Genomic DNA, 13,656 nt, shown 5'->3' on the forward strand with positions numbered 1-13,656 from the left:
AAAATCAATAGAGAGTTTATTAGTTAAACCTCAGAATTATAAAGGATATTGTTTGAAAGCAGCTTGATTTTCTAGTCCATAAATCTAACTGACCAATAAAATTTTTTGGTGGGAACAGGTGCCAACAGTAACTTCAGTTAACATACAGAAAGTCTCTGTACCATATACCTGTGCAATATAACTTATGAAGCTCTAAATAAATTGAAAAAAAAAATTAGTAACTGTAAAAAAAATTATAAAAGCTGTGTACAGAACAGTATGCATGGGGGTATTATGGTACTTTTCCAAATCATGCATTTGCAAGCAAACTTTTTGTTTATAGTTTCTCTAATTTTCTTTATATAAAATGCAGTGTTCTTCTTATGCAAAAAGAAGACACATTTCCTCAAAACAAAGTATGTCAATGCTAACTTAGGGATAATGGAACATTCTTCTCAATTATACCAAATGAATTCTTCTGAAAAAATACTGTTCTGGAAACTTTAAAAAAATAATGAACACTTTTTAATAATAATCTGTGCCTCTGCACTTCTACCAACAGTCACAACTTGCACTACCACATTTCATTTGTGATATTCCTAAACTGCACTTATTCCAAGCTCTTTGAACAACAGAAATCTGTTGATATGCCACTACATTTGAAGTACCTTCCACTACCTCCTATCTGTTTTATTCTTAAATTCAAAGTAACTAATTCATACAAGAAACATAAAACTAGGAAAGGATGACCTGTTTCTTCCTAGGCATCATGTGCATACATCTACTTTTCCTACTTTTTCAAACTTCCCCAACCTTTCATTTTTTGACATCTAATTTCACCTCATCTCTTTGCTTTATTTTGCTTTTTACAAGGTTTTCTAGTCAAAATACTGTCATCCCCATAACATATCCCACATGATCCTGATAAAGCTGACCTTACCACTGTCAAACCTATCATAGCAACAACAGTTAACAATAGTTAACATTCTAACTGCTGGGGACATCCCCACTAAGAGCCAGACAAAGGTATAGAAGATGGTACTCTACATTATTAGCACCATTATTCCTCAAAATTACTGATAATTCAGGATGTCAAGGTCTTGAATTGCTAGAAGACCCCAGAAGGATTTTCTCTTGCAATTTGAGATAAAGCAAACCACCAAACTGTATCAGAGAACTGGGTGATCTGCTTGAGTATGTGTTTGTGAAACACAAAAAGAACTGTGAATCTCATTCATCTGAGAGAAGTAAGTAGAAATGCCATGCAGTCAGTAGTAACTCATCAGGCACTCCCAAATTTAATTGCTAGAATACATATTAAATGCACAGGCCCAGAGTGTAATTACAATTTGGTATTTGAAACTGTTTAGTTAATAGCAAGCATGGAAGTTCATTAGCTTAGTAAACTAGGGAAAAAATTGCACTTGGGAGAAAGTACAAGGGTAAAAATGTGCAGAGCTCTCACTTCCCCACTGCCACCAGGGACCAAAGGTAATGATTAAATAGCCCAGAAAAGGCAACCTGTGGCAAAAAAAATCATACTCCCATTCTGGGTTAAGGGTGTAATTAGCTTGAAATACTGATTATACTTGAAAACCCAATGAAATGAATTCTAATGGGAAAATCTGGCTAACTGAAACAGCACAAGACCTCCAACTTGGGATTCAAGTTTTAAACATGCTACACAAAAAACCCCAAACAAGCAACATATACTTTCTTCTAAGTAGAAGAAAAGCATTTTTAGGGATAAGGAGGCTGTTAGTAACCAAAACGAATGTTAAAAGACAACTTTAAATTAGTACACTGCAATAATTTGTGCCTTAAGTCTGCAAAATGTTTGTGAGAGGATCATTTCAATGATGCTAATTTTCAATACATTTTGGAGCACTAGAGAAATTCAGTAAGACTGCTAGCATTTTCTGCTAATGGTTGAGGATGGTAAGCAGTATGATCTCAGTAATTATAGAGCTCTATGCCATTACTAATCTCAGGGAAAATAACCACTGAACTTCGAAAGGATAAATTCACTGGGAAATTATATGAACAAAACTGAAGCCAGTCAACACCCTTTTACAGAAATTTGCTAAATAACAGAGAATTATATTTAATCATCTGATAAAATTACAAACTCTGGTCAGATTATATTCCATAAATGAAACACACAGACTTTTGAGCAGCATTTACCTTACAGCCACACAAAACTCAGAGTAAGAAATTATTATCAGTATCATCAGATGTGAATAAGATATACCTATGAAAAAGTAGCTGTTACCAGGAAATAATAATTGAAAAAGTGCTCTACATTTCTCCAACAAAATCATCCATTACTTACTCAACACTATTTAAGAGTAAGATCAATGATACAGAAGTAAATACTGTTGATGGCAGTAATGGCACAAAAACTGTCAAACTGGTCAGTAAAGGCAGCAAATTGTTATCCAGAATAATATGGATTTCTTTGTACGATGGGCACAGTGTATTATAGCCAAGTGGACTTATGTAGGAAGCAAGAAACAATGCAGGTAATACCCAGTAAACAGTGCACAGAAGCCACAGACTTACAAAATACATACAATCTTAATGGCAGAGAACCAACTCAATACAAACAACAGTGAAGCCTGACAACAAAAGGCAGTAATCAACTTCCCACACATGTAAGTGCATGAGACCAGTGATACTACCCTAGTCCACAGCATCAGTGGTACTGGAGAAGTGAATATAGCTATATAGTCCCTGTACTGTTTTCCCAAAATGGCAAACATCTTGCTCTTTCTCCATTATTCACAAAAAAAGAGGAAGAATTCTGTACCTTAAGATGTTAACCATCTTAAGATGTTAACCAGAATGCCCCACATGCTGCTATTAGCACAGAAACTCACACGGAAAGAGCACAGCAGCAATTTGAAAATGCTGCAGAGAACCAATGAATGTTACATGAACAAGAAGCTGTCTCTGACCCACTGTAGGAGAATAGGATTGCTCAGGCCACAAGTTGCAGCTTGGGCAGTAGTGATGGTGGAGTAGGTACAGTTGAAAGACAGGTGTTACTGTTGATATGTTTTGGGGTTATTTCCTACCACAGCAATTACTTAAGACCAAAGCCACTTAAAGAATTGTACAGTACTTCTTTGTTTTTCTTCTTCAATCTGTATCTTAAAAACCAGCCCTGAACAAATGCAGACTTTTTGTCAAATGCATCTTCTCAAGAGAGCTGGACTGTCACAGCCTTAAGTGACAACACTGGTAGGAGTCCACCATCACCTATGTGCACAGGGCCTGACTGCCTGGCTGACTTCACCAAGAAAAAACCTGTCAGGACAGGAGTGGCACCCCAGAGGTGAGCTCTTATTTGGTGATTCCTTTTGGCTTACCTGGTCGTGAGACCCTTGAGCTGCTGAATGCTGCTCCTCGCAGGCTGCTGTCGAGAGTCTGGGGGTTTGAGTTACCATGGAGATCACCACATCTGACACATGAGGGGGCTGCAACAAGAGAGAGGCACCCATCAAACCAGTGTCCATCAAACCAGTGTCCATCATCTCAGCAAAATACAAGCACAAGGAGTCCCCTTTGATTTTGGCATTCACCAAAGTCCGAGCTCCCAGATTAGGAGCTTTAGCTAAACTGTAAGGGGAAAAAACCCAACACCCATCAACCAAAAGAATTACAAAGGTGAGGGCACTCCCCAGTGACACACAGTATTTGAGCACTTTGCAAAGCTGCACTTTTTCAGGAGCTTGGAATGATCCAAATATACCATGAGCTTGACTCAACAATTTTCAGCCTCTCTGGTCAAGTATAACAACAGCAAGCAATCCACCCAGAGCACCGCTGAGCACAGGACTGGAACAGCAGTGCACTGCCTCAGAACAGTGGGACACACAAAAGTGCTCCCACAGAGAGCCTCCAGTGGGAAACTGATGGAGCATCACCTCTGGGCAAGAAATAAGTAGGCAAAAGAAGTCACCTTCTTGAATATAATTGGGGAAGGCTGAAGGCAAGCATTTATGAAAATCAAACATGAAAGACAGCCTGGCATTCATCTGCAATAATAAGCCTATCTGCAGACTTTTCCAAGCCTGCCAACAAGCATGATGAATAAAATCTGATTTCTTATTGCCTTGCCATTCCAGCACCATGTATATTGACTAGTGTCTTATTCTTCTGTTTCAAGCCTTAAGCCTTATGCTCAATTTTTGTCTACATTTAATAATTAAATGCTGTAAAGTGAAATGGGATAGACATTGGAGACTTTTAAAATTAATTATCCTCTTGCACACAAATGTCTGGCAGCTTTGAAAACTATTGTCCTGTCGTAGACATCTTTTTGTGAAAATCCTTTCTTGGGATTTTTTTCCCTTCTGAGAAGCTGAGGCCTCAGAAACAAAATGCAAAAAATGGTTATCTGCTGCTGTGGAATGCATCAGGTGGATTTTTGATTGGCCCATCTTAGATGTTTATAATTAATGGCTAATCAAGGCCGAGCTATCTCGGACAGAGTCTGAGAGAGCTGCCTTTTATTATCATTCTTTTCTATTCTCTTCTGAGCTAGCCTTCTGAGATGAAACCTTTTCCTTCTATTTCTTTTTAGCATAGTTATAATGTAATATAAATATCATAAAATAATAAATCAGGCCTTCTGAAACATGGAGTCAACATTCTCGTCTCTTCCCTCATCCAAGAACCCCTGTGACCACTGTCACATTGTCCTGGTTTTGTCTGGGATAGAGCTCATTTTCTTCCCAGCAGCTCATACAGTGCTGTATTTCAGACTCAGTATGACAGTAATGTTAGTAACACAGTGATGTTTTAGCTGTAGGTGAGCAGTGCTCACACTGAGTCAGGGATTTTCAGTTTCCCATGCTCTCCCAGTGAGCAGGTGCACAAGAAGCTGGTGGGAACACAGCTGGGACAGCTGTCATGGTGTGGCCAATCCATGCCATACAATGTCACAGCCAGTGTATGAAATGGGGGGAGCTGGCTGCAAGGGGCTGCTCACTGCAGCCATCAGCAGGCAGTGAGCAATTTACTGTGCACCATTTCTCTTTTTTGGGCTTTATTTCTGTCTCTTGGTTTGTTATCTCCCTTTAAATCACTATTATCTTTATTAATATTACAATTAGTATTAGATTTTACTTCTTAATTACTTATTTCCATTATTAAACTCACCTCAACACATGGGTTTTACTTTCTTCCTCCCCATCCCACCGGGGTGAGTAGGGGGATGGAGTGAGTGGCTGTGTGGTACTTAGTTACCAGCTACAGTTAAACCACAACAACTATACATTAAGTATCATTTCATGATATAATCAATTTAATATATAACATATTTGAACACATCATCAGGGAAAGCTTTCATAAATTCAGTTCTAATTCTCAGTCTGCAGCACTGCAGCATGTTCTCATTTACTTCATTGTGACATAAATACACCATCTAACCAAATACAACTACTCACTTCAGAAAGAGTTACATCTATCCTAATCAGAGGTGAATGACTACACAAAGGACAACACTTGCCTACTGAAGCATCCCAAACTATTTGCAGTACATCAGCTGGACATCCACAGTTTTTCTGAGTTAGTCTACTGAATGCATATAAATCTTCATCTATATGGCTACATACCTAACCACCTAATTCTCAGATGACATTCTGAGTTCACTGTTCTCATCTCTCCATCTCTTTTTTTTTTTTTTTTCCAATTATAGAATCATTGACTGGCTGGGCTTTGAAGAGACTTAAAGATTATCTCATTCCAACCCTCCTGCCATGGGCAGGGACACCTCCCACTAGACCAGGTTGCTCAAAGCCCCAGTCAACCTGGCCTTGAGCACTGCCAGGGTTGCAGCATCAACAACTTGCCTCCCCCATCTCATTTTTCCTGTGAAGCATGTTACGTTTATGCAAAATACAATATATTCAAGAAGCATAACTGTGTGTAAATACAAAATCTGAAAAGCCAAGCAACAATTAGAGGATTTCCCATGTTGCATGGGAAAATTTTTAAGAGTATTATTATACTAAAATTATCTCTATTCAATACCCCTACATTATGCTATGCAACAGTAACTAAGACATACTGAGGCTGCTCTCATGTCAAATACCAGGGAAATAACTGGCTCATCTGGAATGAAGGCTTCTGCAAGATTCATGGAGATTAAAGGACATTGTAGAATACCAGATACTCCTTCTGTAGCACTGTGGATGAATCAGGGTTATTGAAGAAATTCTACTAATGCTTTCTGTCATAATTCCACTCATAAACTGGTTGGGTCATGTTTCATTTGTTCTGTTTACAAATCTTATAAACTGGATCACGGGTGGTTTCTGTCAGTGACAGAATCACTCAAAGGCTACAGTGCTGGAGAGGCAGGAGGCAGCAGTGCAGGCAGCACTGGTAACAGGCTGGAGGAGCTAATCACATCCTTTGACAAGGCCAGCTTTGGTTACCTTGCAAGACGACTTTTTGGCAAATACCAGCTCTCTACTGAAAAAGTGAAAAGTAAAGTGAAAGAGACACATTAGAGGCAAAAAGATATGACTATTATCATTTTTTTACCTGTAAGTGTCAGTGAAGCTTAAAAGTTACATATATTTCCCTTATGATTGGATGAGAACATAGATATATTGATGATTGCAATAATCATATAGTATCATATGGCCCTACCCACAATGTTTTACTCAACAACGAGAGTTTCTTCAAATCCAATTTCATACAGAAGTAAATACTAATATGAGATTTGAAATAAACAGTAGGCAAAGACAAAAAATGTTCCTTTAAACATTCATTTGTAATATTAGCATTACAACCTATAATTACTTACAGTAGAATAAGGTCTTCACAATTTACAAAGAAATTTAAAAATAATCCATTACCAGAGATCACAGAATACAGCTGCAAAAGTGATTAGAACAGGGTACAAAGTACTTTAATATGAAATATCTGGAGAGTTCCACTGGCAGAGTTTATTTAAAAAAAAAAAAAGACAGATGACCTAATTACAGCACCTAATATTTTCATTGGGAGAATACACTAAGCACCAACTGGCTTGTTACTCTAGCAAAGGGTTTGCAGAAAACAAATCAGCATCTGGAAGTTGACAAGAAATTCAAACGAGAAATAAAGCACATGCTTTCCATCACCTGTGACTAACCATTAGTGCAACTATCCAAAGGAGAATGCAGAGATTCTCCACTGGTTGATGCCAAGCTTTAGGGGAACTTTCCCAGAATATGAATTTTTGTGAAAACACAAGACATCCCACAGTCATACAAAAGTTACTCTGTTTCATACACATAGACCAAGTCTGCAATACAGAGAAAGGGAGATTTAGGTGCCTAGCCATCCTTTCCTGCTCATAAATTAAATATATTATTGTAGAAGAGGTTAATAGTAGGTTTGTTAGTTAAAGGAGTGAGAAGAAGTTGAGAAGTAAGAAGAAGTTGATAAAAAGTATTTTTTAAAGTTGTAATTAAAAAGGTCAGAAGAAGTAAAAAATTAAAAAAAATAAAAAGAAAACTTTACAACTAAACAAAGTATTTTTAAAAAATTAGTTAAAATCACTGTAACTTTTCACCAATAGTTAACATTTAAAAAAAATTAAAAAGTGCATAAAAAGTCAACCATATTCAATAATAAAAAATTACCATCTGAAACTGCTTTTAGTCCCTGCTTTGTGTTGTGACCGCCTCCACAACAACATATTATGATGAAAACCAATTGTCTGGTTTTGTAACTAAAGCACTTGGTGCTGATGAGCACTGTGCATGCTGAGCTGCTGGTGCCAGCAAATACTTAGTGCATACATGTGCACACAAACACACACACAAAGTGAGAGAGGGAGTGTGTTCAAGCCATGTGGAGTCACAGAGCTACTGCCATCCTTCCAGAGATAGGTGGACTAAATTCTGCTGGAATAGTACTCTAACTTCTGATTTAGGAAGCTTACTGTGTCCCCCATGAGCTGAAAGGACTCAGTCACAGCAGAGTGGCAGCAGGAGCTCTCTTCACAAGGGTCACTTGGGGCATCAGTCAGATGACTGAAGGCAGGCAATACAAATGATGCTCTCTGAATCTGTGCAGGGAGCAATAAACACAGTGCTTCACATTATTAACTACTTGCCAGTCCTGTCCCTGTGGACAGTAAGCTTCCTGGGCAGAAAAACCTTCTAGGTGGGGTATTTCAGTGGGTTAGCCAAGCAGTTGCCCACCTCAGCCAAGATCCAGGAGCTGCTGCAGCCTCAGAGCAGTTTGCTCACAGCTCCCTCCCTGCAGCAGCAGCCTCACCCTGTGCACACAAGTACCACGGGCTTCTTGCAAGGGCACAAAGGGAGAAGAAAAGGAAATAAAACCAAGTCATGGCCTAGAGGCTACACTGGTGTCACAGTGAGCAAGCTTAAAAATTTCACCCCTTTAGCAAAGGATACGAAAGTTATTGGATGTCTTAATTTAGCTAGCATGGGTTGCTAATCTATGCCTTGGGCTGCTAAGTGTCAAGAAATGTACTCATGTTTAAATGTCAACCAGAAATAAAAGTTTAAAAATTTTTTCCTTTTTACTAATTGTACATCTGGTACACAAGGTTTGACTTTGGATTTGTACTATGTCTGAAAACACATTAGTCAACCAATGCAAACACTTTCATTGATCTCCTTATCTCTCAGCTCCTCCATTGGACACAACCTGTGCGAAGCAAATCCATGGAACACCCTGGCAGCACCTCCCATGTGGGCAGCTGAGGAATGAAGTAAGTAAGTAACCAACCCCCCTGTGACTGTCCCCAGCGCCAGCTTAGCTTAAAGAGAAGCCCTGAGGCCTCTCCTGCCCTGGCCAGGGCAGAGGACAAGCCCCGTGCCAGGGACAAACTGCACAGCACCATTTGCACTGAGGAGCCAGTGAAGGGATGCTCCTTAAAGGAGGGCTGAGCTTGGTGGGCCACAGACCAAACAGTGCATTTATCCTCTCCTTCACATGTAGATTTCCTTTTGCAGGCACCTGAGGGACTTTAGGAAACTGAAATTGGGGGCCAAATTATTTTTTTTAAATTACTGTCTGGGCAGGTGGCTGGGGTAAGGGCACCTAAACAATACAGCAGTTTTACTCTTGATTTAAACTTGAAATAATCAGTCACATCATTTTGGAAGATGTTCTAGTGAATTCTACTCAATTCCTCTAAATACATTTAGCTGCTTAATGTTTTTCCAATCTAATTTCTGTTTAAGTACTATTTCTGCATATTTTCAGATAAATAATTTCATTCTTTTTACTAAACAATACAGATGAGGAGAAACCAAACCACTACTATTACTATCCCGTTTCAGCATATTTCTCTTAACTCTTTCATAATGAAAAAAACATTAACTGGGTAACTAATTTATTATCCCACTCCCTTTGGGCCTTTAAAGGCACAGGAAAGTTTAAAGGCTAAATAGCCATCTTCAAAAGACACTGAATTACAAAAGCAGGGATTACATTATATCTCTGGAAAAGAAATGCAGGATACCTAGTGCACAATATTTTGCTTTCTTTCAAATTGATAAACAGCTTCAATATTTTCAAACTACCCCTGGTGGAGTATACTGTACTATACTATACTATATGGAAGTATAACATGACTATATAGAAGATCATAAGAGGACATCAATAATTATGCAACCCTTCTGCAAAAAATAACCTAAAATGCATTTTTTAAAACAATTTCTAAAAAGTGTACAAATCAGTGAAGAGAACACTTCAACATTTGCCAAACTCCTGGTGATGTGCTGGGGTTTTAGTTTCTTTATGGATTAGCATAATATATAAATATAATCACAGCAGAATAACCACAGTGGCTCCCATGGGGCATGACCAGCAATCAGTGTGTACAAGGATTGTGGATAACACTGCAGACACACAGAGCAGAAAGCAGGACCATCATTTTCAGCACAGCACAACACAATGTGCTGGGCTGCTCTATCATGTTTCCAACAAGTACCTATGCACTGGAACTGCAATCTCTGTTCAGAAAAACCCACACAAATCTCTGAATAGTAATGAATTTGCCCTAAGGTCTTATAGAGTAAATAAACACCAGTTTATGTCTTGCTATGATAAAAAATTCCTGCTGTAGACACTTATGTATCTATTATTGCCCCACAGCTGCTTCCTCTAAAGGAAGCTATGAGAGATTTTTTATTTTAAATATACCATAGATGAATGCCCAGATTTGAGGAAGTCTAGAGTCAGTTAAAAATCTGAAAATCAATGTTGAAATAAATATTCATTATAGTACTAGAGCAAAAAGCTTCCCCATGGTAATATCTAAGCCAAAGCAACAAAAATACCCTCAGAAATAACCCACATCTTCCCACAAAAACTCGAATTACTTAAGCCGTGAAAGCCTTTCCTCAGGTGCAACTCACAGAGCCTGGGCTGCCCCTTTGAAGCAAGTCTCTCAAGGGAAAACGAAACAGCAGGTGGAAACTCTTCTCATGTTTCATCTTAACTAACTCTGTCAAAGCTAGTGGACATCATGAAATTAAGAATTTCAGAAGCACTGTCTCGTTACCTTGGCTGTATTATGCCACCCTTTTTACGCAGGTCCCTCCCAAGACAAATTAACTCTTAGCAGCCCAAGCAGTGACTCAATCCAACCAGTCTTGGAGCCAGACTGGAATTGACAGCAACAATTCTCAAAATCATTTACCACTGTCATCACTTTGCCTGCACAGACACTTCGACAGCTTTAGCTTTTTTCTGCTTCAGCTGTGTATTTGAGTGTAGAAGATATTTCCTCTATAATATGTAATAGTTTGACAGGAGATGCATGAGTTATCTACCATTATTTAATAGGCCAGAACTTTCAGTGATAATAATGGATTTATGAAAAGCTTAGCTGTCAGCAACCAAACCCAGTACCAACACTGGAAATGCTTACTACTGTAAGAGGACTTTTTGCAGTATGTGGACAGATTCATGGGTGCTGTGGCCAGCAACACAGCAATTCTGATACTCTTTTTATCAGAAAGATATGTGAGTATCAAATAGCACAAGATTTATTTTACCAACCCTCAGGCAAACCAAATGTCAGTTTTCTAATTAACAAGTCCAGATTTCAAAAAAACCAAACCCCCAAACTTCTCTCTTGACAGTAACTCATGAGATTTCTGCTGAACTTTTTAAACATGAAACATACCCCACAGTCTAGGACTGTTGTGATGAAACGTAAAGAAAGGGGTTTAATTATTAATTTTGTGATAGTGCAGGTAGGTGGGAAAGAATTATCCCTTTCAGAAGCATTGAACTGTAATACTCTGATTTGCCTATTTAGCTCTACCTCAGGCAAAAGCACAGAGGAAGAAACAGGAAAGAAGAAATGCAGCCTCCTCTGCACTGCCCTAGTAGTTACCATTACCAGATTTAAAAATGAGCGCAAAAAGAAAAGAAAACCACACAATTTTGATTAATTCATGTAACTCTGCCCTGAGTAGATCTGCCAGGAATGAACTTCGAAGTCTTTGGCCCCCAGTTGTACAAATACTGCACTGCTTTCAGCATGCACACCTTGGAGGTGCCCAACTGCAGAGCACCACAGTGAAAGGATTTGCTGTTTCCCACATCTGAATGACCCAAAGCCTGCAGAGTTTTCCCAAAGTGCATCAGTAATGTGAATTGCAGCCCACGGCAAAGACAGAGCCAGTACAATTCTCCTAAACAAGGTTTAATATGTGTAGGCAATATAATCAGTTTTGTTTCGGGTTAGCTGTAGTTTCCAAGAGATTTGGAAGGTGGGATACCATGGGCACCATGGTAATACAATCTTGATGTTGCAGAGGCATCAATAAACACTGCAAGGTCAGGCTTTAGAAGACATTGCTGCAATCAGCTCTGGAGGAGCAGAGGTGGGCAGGCACTTTGGACATGTGGCATGGCATTAGAGGAGCAGCTTGTCCCTAAAAGACCTTCTGAAACTTCACCTTGGGTGGAACCTCAGCTACACATCACTGTAACAAGATGTATATATATATGTGATAATTAATATATTTAAGTCACATTTTCCTCCTTACATTATAGCAATTGTATGAAACGCTCTAGGCTAGAAGTTGCTGAATCAGGAAATGGATCAGAAGCAAACTAAAATGCCTTTCTAGTTATTGATTCCTGCTCTCTGTTTCATGTCAGTTTCCTAGAATCCATCCAACACAAGCACGAAAGGGTAATGAGTTTCTGAACCCACACTCTAATAGTGCACACTGCATCAAAGCTTTCAGTAATTGCCTGGATGCTGCTTCCCAGCAGTACTAAACAACTTAAATATAATTAGCTGGAAGCCCTATGGGCTTCATTTCCCCACTGGAACACCTCTTACACTAATCCATTTATCAGGCTGACAGATGACTGAATCACTGGCTATGGACCCATTCTACTAATAATATTTCTCAAGCCCACATTCTGGTTTGTGCTTTATCTTGTACATTTTTGCAAAGGAAAAACCAGTGTTAACAGTGGGGAGAGAAGCAGATATATAACACCCTCATCTTTTCCCAGTACTGACCAATGTTACTTGTTTGATTAGCCCACTAAGTATAAAATGCTGGAGCTATCAGGCAGAAAATGAAAATTAAATGTCTGCATTATGGAACTATATGATGCCAAAAATAATAGGGAAACACAAGAATATTGAAAAGACTTTTGGAAGTTTTCCAGCCATTCTAAAGTTCCAAGAGAAGCTTGCATAAGAGGACAATTTTCAGCATATCCCCCTGAGGAAGGCCCGACTACAGCTGTTGAGCTAAAATTTCTTCATACTACTTACTTCGTGTACATCTTTCTGAACAAGAGGTGACAAAAGACATTTTAAAGCTGTCTAGAGTTATACTGAATAGACATGAACTGAACATCATGCTGCTACAAATCTATCCACTTTGCAAGCTGTGAGAGAATTCTCATAAAAGTACAAAAATTATTTATTCAATTTCTTGGGCAGGATTTTCTAATGTTGCAATGAAATCCCTTTTATCCCTGTGACTTAATTCCAGACAGATTTCAATAAGTGGAACTCTGCAGAGGCTGAAATTATAGGGAGCCAAGGTCTTCCAAACTGTGCCACACTTTGGAAATGAAGTAATTGTAAAAATGCTAAATTCTCATCAAATTCTTTTAAATTATTAAAAAAATTACCCTAGCATGTTATATGCTTGTAGTTCCTTTCTAAGAAGTTGTGGGAGAGGAAACAAAAAGCCACAAAGCTGGTAATGACCAGTGAGAAAGAAGGTTTTAAGAGGTGTCCTTCTTCTAGATCCATTATATTGTGGTCAATAATCCACATTCTGGCTTGGAATCACAGGATCCAGCTAGAGTAGCAGCACTGTTTCATTGTTTATTTCCTCTGGATGTTCTCATCATGGACACAGAAAATACTGATGTTGAAAAACAATAAAACAAGAAACTTGTACTTCTTGTACTCCACATAAGCCTAAACAATGTGCGTGTAGTAAAGCCAAAAGCCAACATACAAAAATTCTCTTAGAAGTAGTACCACAAGTTAAAATTAACTGTGGACATCAGTCTGAATTCAAAGAGTGAATAGAAAAGCTACAGTTGAACTTTTAACAATTAAATAGATAAGTAAAAATATATTCAGTGATGTAAACTGACTTAGCTGGTGAATCAAGCAGCAGCAGCAGGGTGAGGTACAGCCAG

General features: G+C 38.6%; 1 protein-coding gene across 1 annotated transcript in view; it reads right to left on the reverse strand.

Annotated features, from left to right (window-relative positions):
- The window catches only part of TBL1X (transducin beta like 1 X-linked), a 195,190-nt gene that overhangs the window by 85,519 nt on the left and 96,015 nt on the right, over positions 1-13,656 (reverse strand). Inside the window, exon 3 of the mRNA XM_036381681.2 lies at positions 3,351-3,458. The gene's annotated coding sequence lies outside the window, so the exon portion shown is untranslated. The remainder of the gene's footprint in view (positions 1-3,350; positions 3,459-13,656) is intronic.

This window comes from Molothrus ater, chromosome 2 (genome assembly GCF_012460135.2).
Source record: "Molothrus ater isolate BHLD 08-10-18 breed brown headed cowbird chromosome 2, BPBGC_Mater_1.1, whole genome shotgun sequence".
Lineage (NCBI taxonomy): Eukaryota > Metazoa > Chordata > Aves > Passeriformes > Icteridae > Molothrus > Molothrus ater.